The 14,242-nt window shown below is 43.9% G+C and overlaps 1 protein-coding gene across 1 annotated transcript in view; it reads left to right on the top strand.

Annotated features, from left to right (window-relative positions):
- Positions 1-4,798: 4,798 nt before the first annotated feature.
- Positions 4,799-14,242, top strand: part of cadm2b (cell adhesion molecule 2b) — a gene marked incomplete at its 3' end in the record, with an annotated part of 70,951 nt that continues 61,507 nt past the window's right edge. Inside the window, exon 1 of the mRNA XM_080006466.1 lies at positions 4,799-4,817. The remainder of the gene's footprint in view (positions 4,818-14,242) is intronic.

Raw genomic sequence — 14,242 nt, 5'->3', positions numbered from 1 at the left:
CTTGGCCTCTTTGGCCCCGAGGTGGTTTGATGGGACTCTTCACGTTTTGTCGACTGGGATTCGAAAATTTCAGAATCCAATTAAATTGAGATTTTTGTTGTCTGTGTTGTTGGATGGATCAGTGTTTCTCTGTCTTTCAGCCACTGGGAGAACATGTTTGGTTTTGATTTTAACGAATGGATTCCAATTTACCGGTTCATATCCGAGCTGCGGAGGTTGAATGAGAAATTGGCAACCCTCACTTAAAGTAAGAGTTGTACTCCTGCGGAGAGAATAGATTTGAGTACGAATAGAAGTTAGTAAGAGTATATAATTACACAACAGTATATTACTATAACCATTTGTAAATAGCACGGACAAACACAATTAATAGACTGCAGCGAGCCTATGACCATAGATATAGAATTATCATCTTTTTTCATCTGCATCATTCCACATATTGCACCCTTCACACAATACACCTCTAAATCACTGGACATCTGTGGATAAACACCTCTAACGAGTTTTTATTTCCCCATTGCATACATATACATAAACAATGCATAACATATTTGCATAACATTTATTTAGCTTATGGATATTTTTGCATTTATTTCTGAGGCCGGGATGAGCAGCGTCCTGGGCTCCCTCATCGTGGGAATCGTGTTATTAAATCGACTTCAGCCTGAGCAACTGGTGGGAAAACCACAGCGCTTCTCCATCGTGCCCCAAAGTGTCTAGAATATCATAATATATTATAATAGGCTTCTCTTCAAGTGATCCAGATAGACGCCGCAAATCCACTCGACGTGCCGCGTGGAGTTCTCTCGCCTCTAGATCTAAATCTGAGCCCCAGGAAAGGCAGGATATTGCGGTTTTGGCTCGTATCTGAGCCGTGCGCCAATATTGCCTGAAGTTCAAGACATTTCCTCCGTGATTAGCGAGATCTGGTTTTCAACGGGTGTCTGGTCTGCAGCCATGATAAAAAAAAAAAAAGTCTCCTGGTGCTGTACCTCAGCAGTGGATGTCAGAGCGAAGTGAAACCTTGTTCCTGCTAAACTCAGTACTTTCGCTGCTCTTTTTGACACGTCTGAGAGCCAGCCTTCAGATGGAGGTCGCCATAGCAACGCCTGAAAGTGGCAGGTCGGTCTCCTCCTCCTCCTCCTCCTTCTCTGGGGAATATATCCTGTCGTTGGTCGAGCGCCGTTCTCCTTTGACGTCAGCGAAGAGAAAAGTCGATGCTTTGCTCATTGGGAGGCGCGGCAGCGTTTCCATGGTAACCCAGAGTGTACGCCCACTGAACTGTAGGCTGCCAATGACAACTGTTAATCAACTCATCTCCAGGGCTGGCCACGCCCCCCTTTTGGATATCACCAAATAAAGGGAATAAAAAAAACTATTTCCAAATTGATGTTGGGAAGTCAATTCATATGGAGGAACTTTGTGAAATAACATCAAACACTTGAGGGAAAATTGAGGGAGGATTTCAGATTTTTAGTTCGACCCGTCCTCCAATGAGCTGCATTTCTGTGGGCGGGGCTAAAGGCTGCTCTGGAGACTGAAGCAGCCGTGCAGCCTCTGGGCAAAATTAAGAAGTGAAACCTCCTCGTCATGTACTCCCGCCTGCAGGCTGCAGTACATGTCCTATTAATAGACTCAGTCCTCATGTTGGTTTCTGATTAAGTTTAATGTGTTTTGGGTTTTGAGTCCGTACTGGGAGAGAATATTGGAGGATATCACTTTGTTTGTTGCTGTTGGACAGTTTAACTAAAGCACCGGGATTGAGTTGGACACTTTTCATCATACAGTATATTCAGTCACGCTTCAGCTGAACAAACGTCTCAGTCTCCCAGCGCTGCCGTGGGCTTCGCCTAAATGAAGTTCCGCTGTTTCATGTAAAGTACTGAACACACACACACACACACACACACACACTAACTGAACGACTGTTCACACATTTGACTGTAGTGTGCACTTTTCCCTCTGTAGCATTGAGGTGCACAGTACATTGCATTATACTGTTGCTGCACTATGCATTATTATTATTACAGGCCCAGCCCGCGCCGAGGCTGCATTTAATAGAAACTCGGAAAAATGTAACTCTGCTGCTTTTCACAAAAGCCTGAAAACTATAATCGGTCACAGAAGGCGTTTTCGCACCGCGGGAAGTTCTACGAACCTTTGGAGGAGCCGTCCGTTTCTTTTGTGTTGATTGAAGGAACCTCGGAAACCGTAATAGCAAACAATAACTCAAATGACTTAACTGGACCCTGTGTATTACTGCCTGCAGGGCTGAATCCACTATTGTAATTGCTTGGTGAAAATTCTCTGAATTTTTCAAGCTAAATCTTTTTGAGGCAGGACAACGGCTCGCTTGAACCGGAACGTCACAAACAACTCGTGGTCAACTTTCATCCAAATTGATCCACATACGTAGTCGAAATTTGTGAACAATTTACCAAATTTGACCCAAATCAAAGATGCGGTCAAAGTCATCGAACACCAAAGTAACTACAACAAGGCTAAAAGTATCCGGACCCACCACCATGACATGAGCTAAGAACACACTTGAGGTGTCGTTTGAACCGGTGTGTCTCAAACATCTCTTTGGTTTCATCCAAATCGATCCACAAACAGAGCAGATATTAGTGAAAAACCGACCAAATTTGACCACAAGTATCCAGGTGGTCGCACGCCACCGAGACGCCAACGTTCACAAACAAAATGAACAAGATGAGATTTACAGTAAGACGCTTTATGACAACCTCATATTAATTACTATAAATGTGCAGGTTCTGGTTCAGAATGTACTTTGGACTGTGTCCAGTGTGCGGGGTAGACTCCATCGCTCTGTGGTGGTTCAACATTACAGACTATATGTTTACATCTGAATTTATGTACTTTCTTACCTGGTAAATGTCTGTATATTAGGATAATCTAGGATAATTACTCAGATATACCATAATGTTTTTTCGTATTTCATGGAAACTTACTGAAAATGCAATTCAAGGAAGAGGTCACCACAAAAATGAAGTAAGTCAGATTTAAAGTTTGACGTTGAGTAGGAGACTCAACTCTGTCCTTCCTCTCGGTGCCGTGTCCTTATTTTGCAGCGCTGGATCCAGTCCTAACACACAAACTGTAGGAGTGGAAAACAGTCCAGAGTCCAAAACATTTTCCGTGTTTGTGACTTCACACGTGGAGTTCGCCTGCAGCTCCAGAGCAACGGGTCCAAATGGTGTCAGTTTTATTTAAGTCCCAAAGGTTTAAAAAGTGGATGAAATGTGTGTGAGGGACATGCAGTGTTGAACCCTTTGAATGGAAGCGTGTTGTTGGGAACTTCCAACATCTGAACATTTTATCTCACTCAGTCCTCTTTTCCCGTAGATTCCAAAGCTAATTTGTTTTTTCCCCACTGCATCTCATTTTGATTGATTACATTTGCAAGCGCTAGGTAAGAGTTAATAAGTGTTTTTCACACAGAAATAAGAAGAAACAAACACATTTAACTTATCTAATGGAGGCTGATGCATTGGGATGAAGAAATACTTTTACTTGTGGTTATCTACTTGAGTAGAGCATTGGATGGAGGAGCTGCTGTTAGATGAATAAAGGATATTTCCTCCTATATTGCAGTTTTATGTTAAATAAAGAAGCAATTTCTGTAATATATATATATATGTATATATATATATATTTATAACCCGGTCGTTAAGCGAGGAGTACCTGTGTTTATATAAAGATTGTGTGGTGCAGCATTCCTTTTTGGAGCCACAAGCACCAAAATCAGGCTCTTTTTCTACGGAGCGATGAAGGAGAGGTGTTTAAAGTAAAAAAACTAAAACAAAAAAGAATAGCACATCATGGTTTCCAACAGCGCAGTGATCACCTGTGATCAGCTGTGATCAGCTGTGATCACCTGTGATCACAGGTGATCACCTGTGATCGGCCTTAAGGAGGTGTTTACACTTCACCACCAGAAAAACATCAAGTGGATTTGATGATATGGGTCCATGGGTGCAAGCACCGCCCCAAGATGTTGTCTTCTGTCAAGAATCTAAGTCTGTCCGTCTGTCTGAATGTGTGTCTGTCTGTCTGTCTGTATGAATGTGTCTGTCTGTCTGTCTCTCTGTCTGTCTGTATGAATGTGTCTAATGAATAATGAATAGATTATCTCGACCACCATTGGTCCGTTCTACTTGCAGCTTGGTGGGCGTGTCGCTGAGGGCCCCACGACGTGCAGTGTCCAATGTGGTTCAACTTGGACGCGGGACACGTGTCATATGAATAAACTTTGGATAAAGAGCGAGGCAGCGGGGGGCGGGGCAGGGGCAGGGGCGGGGCCCCAGGGCGACCGGGTCACAAAGAGCGTCTCTCCTCTGTACGGCTTGAAGCGACAGTTTCATCTTCCGCGGTGGAACAGACTGAATCAGACGTTTCGTTCAACGTGACATCGTTCGTTGACGTGTTCTCGGTGTTGGGTTGGGGACAGACGTGCACTAGTGTTTAATAGTTTTATTGTTTTGTATGAGAACAAACAGTTAATAAATGTTATATTAACTTACCAGACGGCCTCAATATATTATATAATTGCTTGGAAGTCAGGGCTGTGCATGGATGTACAGATTGTATTTATAGAAAAAACATTTGCAGATGTGATGTCATTTGTGCCGCCGATCGCCCCGGCAACTGTTTGCGACCCCGTTCTACTTCCTGTCACGTGGTAGAGAGGAATCCATGACATCGTGGCGTCTGTGTGCAACCTGTCTAACCTCCCCTCTCTCTCTCCTCTTACCCCCTCATGCAATCAGTGGCCGGGACCAAAAGCAAAGTGAAAGGTGAGTTATCGCCCGCACGTCCCTTCCGCCTGGTTTACAGTGGACGCTTCCCGATGAAGCGTTGGCATCGCTTGTTGTTTGTTTTCACGTCTCCGCCCGCAGCCCACCGAGCCTTGACATGTGCTCCGGGCTCCTGCTTCCAGACAGAGTTTGAAACCACAGCCTACTTGGTATTGTATTGTATTGGGGGGACGGTAGCTCAGGAGGTAGAGCTGGTGGTCTTGTAATGTAAAGGTTGCTGGTTGGATCCCAGGCTCCTCCTGCTAGCATGCTGTAGTGTCCTTGAGCAAGACACTTAACCCCTCATTGCTCCTGATGGCTGCGTCCGTCGCTGTTTGAATAATTGTAAGTCGCTTTGGATAAAAGCATCTGATCAATGACTAAATGTAAATGTAATGTACAGATCCGTTCAGAGCTGTGATTCTACTCTGGCTGAGGATGAGTTTTAAACATTTGCTGTTACTCTGCAGCGGCACTGGAAGCAGGAGTGTTGTTTTGGGATATTTGGGGAAACCGCAAAGGCCTTTTATCCCTCTTACCCAGATTCAGACCAGAAGGCCGACAACATTTTCATCCCTATGATTAATACTGGGACCGCCCATCATTCCCAAACACCAACAGTCCCAGAAATGTCGGGTTAGAGAGGGTTGAATTTAGGTTTAAACGTAGAGCTCATGTTTGGGGTGTGGTCCATGTCCAATGAGGCGTCTTTCCGACTGTTGGGCTTTCAGAACGACGGGCCGTCGGAACACTGGCCACCGTCCAGTACAGAAAACAACATACTGCGTGCTAACTGTGTTAGCTCAGTGCATGGCTGCAGGGGGGTTCAACTAGCCTAGCTCCCGTGAAATACACCTTACATCATCTGGAAGCCTGAGTTAGTGAAGCGCTGGAACTCAACACGTCGGTGCAGCAGGGTTGGGTTGCCAGTTTACCACCATAACAAATGTTGAGGATAATTTTCTGGCGTTGTTATGGATATTAAAAACAATAAGGGTTCAGAATGTCGCTGCATGTAGATCAGTTTTTTCACGTTTTCCGTTTGTCGTTGACACCAGTGATTTGAACGTCCCTTCATCAAACTATCAGAAGTGTGTCCATAGTTCTCCCTTCATTCTTAGTTTTCACGCTTTAACTGACAAAGAAAAGTTCACCCTTTTGATGCTTTGCATTATTATCATTATTATTATTATTACACGCTGAGCATTGCACCTTGATGTCCTTCTCAATTCATTCCTGACTTGTATGAAGAAAGAAAGTGTGTTACTTGGTGTATATTCCTCTCATACTCTGCTTCTTGCGGTTGATTCCGTGACTGGAACCCGGTGTGCATGTGGCATAATTACATTTTCTCAAATGAAATCCATCTTCCTCTCTGCTGTCCCGCCTTATCAGTCCATTCTCCAATATTGATGCCTCAATTAAGAGTTTTTCTTTGACAAGACTTTGAGCAAACTGTGTGATTAATGTGCACGCTCGGGCAGAGCGGCGCCATTTTTTTTTTTTTTAAGCAATGTTTTCTAATTAGAGAGTGACTAATTAGTAAATTAGTTTTTAATTAACAGTGGTTCCACATTCACCCTTTTGAACCTCATATTGAACATACTTTACACATGCACCTACCGAGAGACACAATTTTATCTTATTTTCTAAATAACATAATTATTTCGGCAGTCTTAAAGTTTGGGACTATCTATAATATTATTTTGATGTCTGTGTATAATATTTCTCATATAACAATGACTTTATCGCAATGATTTAGATGATGTTACACTGACCAACAGTAAATATGCAAATATCTATATATAATATACCGTTATTCCAGGTAGAAAATGTATTATTAAATTAATTTATCAATCTATTTATTCCTACACTTTCCTGCTAAATTAATAGCGATTCGCTGCGACGTTTCATTTGAAATGGCAGCGTTGTGACATGGAGGGTGCGGCGTAAACAGGATTTAAAGCGATCTTTCCTCTAATCCGCCGTGTCGCTGTAATGACACTAAAATTCACGGGTCTGGGCCGTGTTGTTTAAGAGAGTCACACCTTCCTCTAATTAAGAGCCAGAATGTTTTCCTCCGAGCAGCAGTGCAGGGAGCCCTGCTTCAGCGGGTTTAAATAGACACCGCTCCAAACCATTTAGCTAATACACAGGGGTGCTCCAAAAAAAAAGCAGTCCGATTTTCACATTAGATATTGAATCGGGCTCAACGCACAACAACACAGACAGGTTGGAGCTCATCTTACTATTATCAGGTGGAGAAAACAAAATGAAAGAACAAAGAAAACCAGCGCTCTGACCCCCCCCATCCTCCCATGGTGGAGTCCACCTGCCAACACCTGGGGGAGTGTGAGGCGTTCATGAACCTTCGTTCAAAAGAGAACTGTCTCAGCCAGGAGGGAAACCGTGAGTAACAAATGAAGAAACGAGAGAATATAAGAGATAAACTGCATGAAAAATTATAATACCTGTACGAAAACATGACTGGATCTAGTAAACGTACGGTAAGCACAAAGCATGAGGGAGGGAGTGCCGTTCCCTCGCAGATGATCCAGTGTGACGGTGGAGATGGAAGCGTGAATCCACATCCATCCGTCTCCGCCCTGTTTACCGCTCTCTGTCTCGTCGGCTTCCGAAGCGATGCTTCACCGGGACCCGTGTCTCATTCATCCACACCTGACGGCCCCTCACCACTCTAAAGGAAATCCATACTTATGGTAATTGAGAAAATATGCGGCGTAGATCACACAGTCAAGGATGTGTCCTTTTGGATTCTTATTAATCAGAGCGGTTATCGGCCCGGCGGCGGATCGCTGGAGTTGTGCCGGTCGCCATCGAGGGCATTTCTTCGTGGTGAAATATATGTTTGTCATCGTATTGATCCATTTACAGGCACCCGGCCCAAACACCTCTCCACGTAATGGAACATTCATGTTTCCACCAGGGGGCAGCGAAGAGCACGACATGGCGTACACGCGGGCTATTTAGCTGCCATTATGAGCGTTTACGAATCTGAAAACATGAGGTTTGGTGGAATTCAGACACTGCCCACTACGCTGGAAACAGTATATGAGCAGAAATACAGTATGTGTCACTGGAAACTGAATTTGAAATTCAAACTCAAATAAAAATTGAGAGTGTTTCTAGTGACACATAGTTCTGCCAATAACAGTGTCCCCTCAATGCATCTTGGGGACACAACAGATTGTCTGCAGCGGTGTTGTCATGGTTGTATGTGAAGTTGTGTAATGGTCTGAAAATGAGTCCCACCCCGGTCCAGTCAACACAATTTGTAATCGAAATGAAGATAAAATAACAATGACAATATAAATACAGGTGGAGCGGGTACATGGTGGTGCGGTATGTCCCAGTAGGCGTTGAACTTTTTATTTACGTACACTAAAGTACCATAGTATGGACCACAGTATGAACATGTACTAAATCCCAAGACATTACGATTTTGAAATCTTATAATTGTAAAATGGCTGTCTGCTTCTGTCTCGTAGCACCGTGGTGGGTGTTGGCTCAAGCCCGGCGCTTCCCCATTTCCTCCCCCGCCGAGTCGCTCTCTGTCCCTGTGCAAAGGTACGAATAAAAAAGATAGAACTTTATGAGCCCCCGGGGGGAAATAACGGGTGCAAAGTGTGGCTCGGTCCGATGGCGGCAGCAGCTATGCAAGGCGGCAATTGCACTCGTGGGGGGCAGTTTAGAGTTTCAGTGTCTTGCTCAAGGACACTTGGAGGGATTGAACCAGCGATGCTGTGGTTACCAGACGACGGCTGCACCTCCTGCGCCCGTTTACCATTTTAAATACAGAAGCATGTTTGGGCTAGAGGTCTTCACGGGTCCCGCCCGACACCATGGTCTTTTGGGTTGAGGTCGGGTGGCATCATGTGTGGTACGTGTCACTACAAGAGCGGGTCCAGGCGGAGGAACGTCTGGAAGGTTCTGCTGTGGGCTCCGTGCAGCGTCAGCTTACAAGGGGAGAAACAAACACCGACAGTCAAACAGGCATGAGCGCCTCTCGCTATATCAACGTCTGTGATCTTATTATGTCCGGATCAGAGCTTTGTTACTTCCAGATCTTTCTCTTATTCTGAGCGTTTTCCATTTCACCCGACGGTTGATCGTCCAGAAACACAGCACGTTTTGGCAGCAATTTGAGTGATGACATCTTTGTAGATCCAACTCGGACCCGGTCTCTGCACGCGGCCCCGAACGAGTCCGCGGGTCATTGTTTTCTAAATGGTCCGTCCAATCGAGTTGGTCTCCCAGTTTTGGAACGCCAAGACCTCGAGTTTCAGCCTCGTGGACACCAGACCTAAACACCTATACACAGTTTGCAGCATAACTCACCATCCACCCTCCCGCCCCCCACACACCTGGAGACGGAGGGGTTTTCAGCCGCTTTCCTGAGCTTATGTATCGCCACGTCCCTCTCCGTTTTCCTCCACCCGCAGAAGAAATAAAATAAATAAAATGCCGTTAAGAGTTTTCCCAGCAGGGATATTTATGGCCAGCTCCGCAGACTGTCCCCACCTCCGCCACCACCACCACCACCTCCACCATCCCCCCGCGGTAGCAAATCAAAGCTTGGCGAGCCAAGGGTTCCATCAGACGCCGCCGGTGCATATGCGCTACACAGCGACAGACTGCCACGCGTTTCAAATGGAGCTCGGCTTCCTCGGCTGCAGGAGGGCGGCGCCGGGCGCGGCCGAAAGCCGGTAGGAGGGAAGATACGTTCTCAATTGCGCTGGTCTTTGGGAAATGGACGCCCGAAGCACTGCATCATTGTTTGTGATGAGGCTATTTTTTTAAATGAAAAAGGTCCCTTAAACTATCGATAAAATAATGAACACGTCATTTTATGTTTCTCCAATGTGGACAATTCTTTATTGGACGGATGGTGAAATTATTTACATATTTTTTTCTACAGGTTATTTATTTTATGAAGTAAATTGCAACACCATTTTAATAAATAAATAAAAAATTGATCTATATAATTTAAATTAAATAGGGAAAAGGTTAGAAGTTTGAAATGTTGACAGCAGCCAGTCCATTTGGAGCCAACACGCCCCAAAAAAGTCAAGTGCACAGAGACCTGCCGCCGAGACGAGAGCCGCTGGGCTCCACGCCACTGGGCTCCACCCCTTGGGCTCCACCTCTTGGGCTCTACGCCGCTGGGCTCCACCCCGCTGGGCTCCACCCCGCTGGGCTCCACCCCGCTGGGCTCCACCCCTCTCAGCTCCACGCCACTGGGCTCCACGCCGCTGGGCTCCATGCCGCTCGGCTCCACGCCGTGGCCACGTCCCCGGTGGTGTGACCGCACCTTCGTGGCCGCCGCTCGTCCTCCCTGACGGAGGCTAAAGCTGAAGGACAGGTCGCCGTGTTGGGGGCCAACGCGCTGTCAGCCGGGGGGCCGCGGGGGCAACGGGACGACTCCCATCAGCCGACGGAGGCGTTTAGCATCACGGGATGTATGCATGGAGGCAGGGTGCCGCGGTGGTCGCTGCACGTTCGGTCGCCTTATCAGATCTGCTATGAGATCTTTTGTTCTGAAAATTGATCCAAGCGCCGTTAACCACACACACTGCATTCCACTAAACATAGAGCAGCTCTATGCTCCAGATCAGGCCTGTTCCACTGGTGGCACGCGGGCCATGGATTAAGATGAGATAAGGTACTGTGTTGATTCCTGGGGGGAAAAAGTGATAAACAGCTCAACAAAGTGAAATCCAACAAAGTAATAACCAGCTCAGGAACATACAGTGTAGTTATGTTCAATGGGATGCAAATAGAATATTATATAAAATATAAGGAGTCATGCAAAGCAGCATATGGAGATAACACAATGACAGCACCGCGTTTATTAATAGTCGCTTAATTGATTCACCAGCCTTTTAAACAAATTAGAAGTTATATAATGACCTAAGATATGATAAAATAACAAGGCGTAAAGAACCAACATCCAACAACAATATCACACTGCAGAAGCGGGGCACATTAAAGGATATAAAAACTGAGGAATGTCCTTGTTATAGCTCTTCTTGTGAAGTGATGAAGATAATTTGAAGAACATGGAGGTGGTTTTGCATTGAAACCAGCTTGTTGAATCCGTCAGGCACCTGAACCAGTAACTACATCTCTAACATGTTGGACTCAATTGGAACTCAACAATGCAAAAATTGTATTTAGGCTCAACTAAAAAAAGACACAATATGCCCAAGACTTTTCAGTTTGGCCACCTTGTGGAATAATTCCACCTGGTGGAATTGTTATTATTATAATTATTATTATTATTATTATTATTATTATTATTATTATTATTATTATTATTAATAATAATAATAATAATGATAATAATAATAATAATACTATTATTATTATTATTCCTCTTGTTTTTGTTGGGATCCATTATCACCATTATCACAGCTCAGAAACAGTCGAACCCACGGACACAAATTATTGATATTTATTTTCAGGGCTGTCCACACACACTGCGCTCCAAGTTTGATCCACATGGGACGACATTTGTAGAAGGAGTTAGTAATAAGCTTTTTTGTCACCTGTCGCTGATGTGGAAACACTGCAGACTTGTGATTGGTCACAGAGAATCGTCACTGCGTCACCATTGTGAATCCCGGGGGGGACGGGAGGGTCGACAGGGGTTGACGTCAAATGGGTTCCGGTCCCGGATGGCGTTCCGGCAGGATGTCTAAATCTGCAAATGTTTCTGTGAGTGTGCCAGTGTTGGCCAGCTGGCTGACTTTCAACCGCAGTCCTTGGGCGAGATGTTTTGAAACCCCTGAAGTGATAAAATTCACAGAACGAAGACGACGCCACGGACGCCATAAAAACAGCAACAGGAATCGTCAGCACAGAACACAAGCCACGCAGAGCAACAACAAATACCATCTCAGGGCGTTCAGCCATGCATGCAGACTTGCAGAGCAGCAATAAACAGTAGACACTAGGAAATAGAAAATACAACAATTGTGATAATGATCTTGATTAAATGTTAGAAGATGCACTAATGGGTCCGTGAAATGTAATCAACACCCGACACCCAGGCCGTGCAGCACAGGTAACACGACTAGAAGAACACATCAGGTTGTTCATCAAATACTAGTAGAAATTTCATACATATTAAGCCCTGGTTGTATGTCATCTTCAACTGTAGTTAGTTATAACATTTAATAAATTATTCAAATATATAGTGTATACACTTTATACACTATATATACTATATGCACTATATACACTATATATACTATATACACTATATACACTATATATACCAGCCACGCCCCCTTACCGGAGAACTGTAATTCATATCTAACACCACTAAACTGGACCTGTGTATTGCTGCCTGCACCTATATTTATTATTATTATTATTATTATTATTATTATTATTATTATTTTAAATATTACAATAATAAATAAATATAATAATAATAATAATAATAATAATAATAATAATAATAATAATAGTACATTGTTTTTATAGTAATAACAATTATAATTATTTTTAGTTTTTTTATTATTAGTAATGGACAGAAAAGGGCCAATGGGAAAATGTGATTAGATAGTTGGTTAGATATTGATATTCTTGACATTCTTGATGGTTTTTACACATTGAATTACAAAGTAATCCAGCTGCCATGTTTAGGTTAGGGTTTAGAGAAGACACACGAACGTTACTTATCTCTTTATCTCTATTTATCTCTATTTATCTCTATTCACATTCATCTCTATTCATCTCTATTTATCTCGATGTATCTCTATTAACATTCCTCTCTATTCACCTCTACTCATGTATTTACCTCTAGTACCCGGTGCTTTCCTGTTTATTTCTAGGTGTAAGGGGGTGGGAGACGCTGCTTTTCTGATCAAATGCTGCGTCTTGTGCAGTGACTCATCCTGCTGCTGCGGAGCGTCGTTTGGCTCTTAAAACATCCACACCCTGAGTTAAATATATGACTTGAGTTTATATATTGGACGGTTAAACACTATTAATGCCCAATTTCTTGAGCAGCAGGATTCACTGATGGCTGTGTTGGATTATTTCCCTCACGTATAAACAAGTCTCCTCCTTAGTCGCTTAAACGCTCCAAACAAACCCAGTTTATGGCATTTGAAATGGAACAACATTTGAAAAGCCTTGACTTGTCACTTTTCTTGTGATGCACATTTATCATTGCTGCTGACGTTGGAGCAACAGTTCTAGTTCTCCTATTACACAGCCGCCACGAAATTCCCTTTTTTTGAGACAGCGCTGACCTTTCAGGCTGCACCGAAATGAAGCACACCAATATGTTTCTTCTCCCAATTCTTTTCCTGTAAAGATTGTTTGGGAAAGGTCAAAATGGTGTCATCGCGGGTGAACCAATCAGATTTTGGTCTGATTGGAATATTTAATGATAGTGTAGTTTAGTTTCTTGATGGGTGTGATGTGCTGAAGAATGAAGGAGTGACCGCTGACACTGACTTGAATAAAATAATTATTTTATTACACAAATCAGCATCAAACCAGACTTGCCATGGATGTCCTGGGAGAGACCCGAGCCGGATGGAATCTCTCTCAAGTGACGCTCAGCATTCGCTTTTAAAGCTGTACAGAGATAACATACCACATCTGAATCCAACCCATAGGTGCCTGCTCAGCCTATGTCCTGTCATAAATCGAAACTTTTCCTCCTCTGGTCGAGCTGGAGGAATAAACAAAATTCCTCTCCCATAGGGCCTCTGAACAGACCCGTTGTTGTTCTTTCTCAAGCAATAAATCTAATAGTAACATAGTTAATATTATGACCGCACTATATCTCAGCTTTGGGAGCTCAGTGACCTATTCACCTCAAACCTTCCAGACACCTCAATAGTTTGAGACTTTTTTATTTTTTCCGTTTCGTAGTATGATTTGATGTAGTAGAGGTTTCCATTCACCTTGTTATGTCATTGATAACATTTAACACAGCGTGGAAGGTCCAAAATGTCCTTCTAGCACACTGTTGAGGACGCGAAATGAGGGTTTAATAAGTCTGAAAGCATTGTCCTGCATCAAATAGTATTTGGAAAGTACCAGGATGTAATAGTGTGTTCAGCGAAATATTGTAAATGTAATTCACATGGCATGCCAAAAATGTCCCTTATCTCACACTTTTATTTAGTTATACTGACATAATACACTGATATCAAACCTATTTTCGCCTGCTGCCGTCAGTCTGCAACGATAGACGGATGCAGGGTGGATGGATGGGTGGATGGATGGATGGATGGATGGGTGGCTGGATGGATGGAGGGATGGATGGATGGATGGATGGAGGGATGGATGGATGGATGGGTGGGTGGGTGGATGGATGGATGGATGGGTGGGTGGGTGGATGGATGGATGGATGCATGGGTGGGTGGGTGGATGGATGG

The sequence above is a fragment of the Zeus faber genome (assembly GCF_960531495.2).
Source record: "Zeus faber genome assembly, chromosome: 9".
NCBI lineage: Eukaryota > Metazoa > Chordata > Actinopteri > Zeiformes > Zeidae > Zeus > Zeus faber.
Note: the sequence above shows the minus strand (reverse complement) of the source record. Positions and strands in the feature narration are given on the sequence as shown.